Consider the following 3,154-nt stretch of genomic DNA (forward strand, 5'->3'; position numbering starts at 1 on the left):
CGATTAAATCACACACATGAAGAGCGTCTAAAGTGAGAAGAATTTGAAAGAGTTCGTCTAGAATTCGAAATTCGTGTTTAGTAATAATGTCGTATTAAAAATATGGTATTTTCAAAGCTATGCGTAAATCCGTAGGGTTAACCATCGAAAAAAAGAGATCGAAAAACGACATTGATTGAGATTGTGTGCGTTAAAAACCTTACTAACCAATTACTGATTTTTTTTTTATTTAAAAAAAATTATTATTACTTTCTTTTTTTTTATTATTTTGTTAGATTGTTGCAGCAGGCCGCTCATCGACAGTTGGCGGGCATTTATGAAACTAAACATTTTTGAAACTTAATCCCTTAATTACGCGGCCTTGCCTGTCTTCGCAGCTGACTATTTCACCAACTATTTAGTTGTATTTTTACATTTTTCAAGATCTTATTATGTACGCAAACACGCAAATTATATTTTCAATAACATACTAATCAATTGTGCTAGTCATTTAATTTAGGTCTTTCTTTAAATTAAAGGTTCGTTTTTAAATGATTTTATTTTATAATCGTCGTTGAACAGCCGATCCAATTTTTGAGTTTACGACTGTTATTTTTCAACTCCATAGTCTTAGAATTTTGAAACCAATCCAGAAGAAAAGGGAAAACTTAGATCAAGTATAGGACGACATTTTGCCTTCGTGGAGGACATTTTGGTGGAACTAACCTGCATTTGCGTTACATGGGAGGAAAACCTCCCTCGATTAGCCCGACGGCAAAGGGACTCCAACCCATGATCAATCTACCACTGAAGATATTTCACGTCAGCACTGTGGTCAATTCATGCAAATTTAGAGATTTTACTCTCGCTTTTGGACTCTCCACCTACGCTATAGCACTGAACTTCTTATATTGTTAATTAACGGGAAGGAAGTTCTTTAAGCTATATATTCCTGGAAGCAACGTGTGAGTCGTGGTGAGGTTGTTAGCGCCATGGGTAAAGAAGATTGTGGACTCGGTGGTCATGGGTTCGGACCTGGTCGCGGGTTAATTTTTAATTTTTTTTCTATTTACTTCATTTGATTTTTTAAAATTTATTTTTCGATATTTCAACGTGAACAAAGTGTGATATATACAAAAATAATTATTTTTCTTTGGAAATGAGGGAATAATAGCTGAAAAACGGATAAATTTCGACTCCAGAGCTGCGCACATGACTCACTCCGTAACTCTTACGTAACTCCCTTTAATATTAACTTATGAAAATCTTATGACAGGGTAGATTTTAACTGAGCATACGAGAACGCTGCAAACGGAAACCTTATAATTATGTAGATTTAAGATGATTTTCATCTTAGAACTAGCTTTATTCAAGGTTTTTTTTTTCCCGCTTGAAAACCCTAAGACTACCTCGTTTTAAGGTTGTTATGTTGAAGGTTGTTTTCCAAGGTTTTGGATTAGGGTAATGTGCGTAGAATAGAGCAGATTGTCTATAGATCTCGTTTTAAGGTTAGAAGGTTTACACGTAAACCGTGTAAAAAACCCTTTTTAGGTGGTTTGCATGAAAAGATTTTTGTTGTGTTGAAAAAACCTTATATTGCTATCTGGGTGTTAATGTGTCAGAGAGTAAAAAATAAAAGCGATAGAAATATAACTGGGGGCTTTTAAAATACATCATTCATAACTAACCAATCATATTAATAGTTTCTCTTTCGATTATTATTCCATCTGTTTTTATCAGACAAAATATAGAAGGAGCTTTTGCCATTTCCAAATAAAGGCACTTTAAATGAAGTTCTCAAATTAAATAATTGCGTTATTTTTTTAAAATAATTGAAAAAAAAAAAGTTTTTTTGTAAATATAGTTATGTTTAATTAAATCGTTGTGGTACTCCTACTAAAGTACGAGAATTTACGCTGTGCGGCTTCTAAGTATTAGGAAAGACGGCGCATTGTTTCTATGTTTAGAGAGGCACTGCTCTATACTGATATTATATCATAATATAATATTTTAACATGCATTGAATAGATTCCGACCCATTTCAGAATTGTAATTTTGATCCCAACCCAGAAAACAAGAGAATTTCTAGATCAAACATTGGGACAAACTACCCTTCATGGAGGACTTTTTGATGAGACCAACCCGCATTTGCGTTACACGAAGAGGAAAACCTCCCTCAGTTATTTCGACGGCGATGGGATTCTTACCCATTATCCGTCATCACTGAAGATATTTCAAGTTAGCACTGAGGTCAATTTGAGCCGGGAAGAGAATTCGTACCAACCAGCCACTGGTGGGATTCGAACCAGGGGCACCACATAGGGAAGCGAACGCTCTATCCCCTGAGTAATTCTGATTCTTTTTATTCTGATAAAGTAGATACTGAACAAAAACTGCAGGTAAAATTGTGGTATTCTTCTATACAAATAAAAGTTTAAAATGTTAAGACCGCCCTTTTTATGTATTGTTAGAATCAAAAAGTATGTACTTGCTGGATCGCAAATTAATATTTAATTGAAAAAAAATGAAAACATAATCAGAATCTGACCAATTACGGAAGAGGAATATAGCAAACATTTGGTGAACGGAAACACTATAAATAACTCTTGGAGCAAAATTACGATCTGTGGATGAATTAATGCATGTATGAATGGGTTCATTCTGTAAACGGGTGTGACGTATGGGTGTGTCAGAAGTCGAATTCTTGGCCATTGATGGCTGCACTGGAAAACAAGAATACTCGCACCCCCTTGCCTTAATGGCCGACAACAACATAACCATACGGGTGTGACGTATGGGTGTGTCAGAAGTCGAATTCTTGGTCATTGATGGCTGCACTGGAAAACAAGAATAATCACACCCACTTGCCTTAATGGCCGACAACAACATAACCATACGGGTGTGACGTATGGGTGTGTCAGAAGTCGAATTCTTGGCCATTGATGGCTGCACTGGAAGACAAGAATAATCACACACCCTTGCCTTAATGGCCAACAACAACATAACTTTTTGGGTAGTTCAACATTAAATTCGAATTTAGTTATTGAGTTATGCCGCCACAGTTTTTACAGTGTATATATTTTTAGTTCACTCCGAATTAGAGCCTCTATTATTGCCCTCCATTTTACTTAATTTGAGACTATATGTTTTACCTTCTTCCATGTCTTGCCGATTG

This window comes from Parasteatoda tepidariorum, chromosome X2, assembly GCF_043381705.1.
Source record: "Parasteatoda tepidariorum isolate YZ-2023 chromosome X2, CAS_Ptep_4.0, whole genome shotgun sequence".
NCBI classification, from domain to species: Eukaryota; Metazoa; Arthropoda; class Arachnida; order Araneae; family Theridiidae; genus Parasteatoda; species Parasteatoda tepidariorum.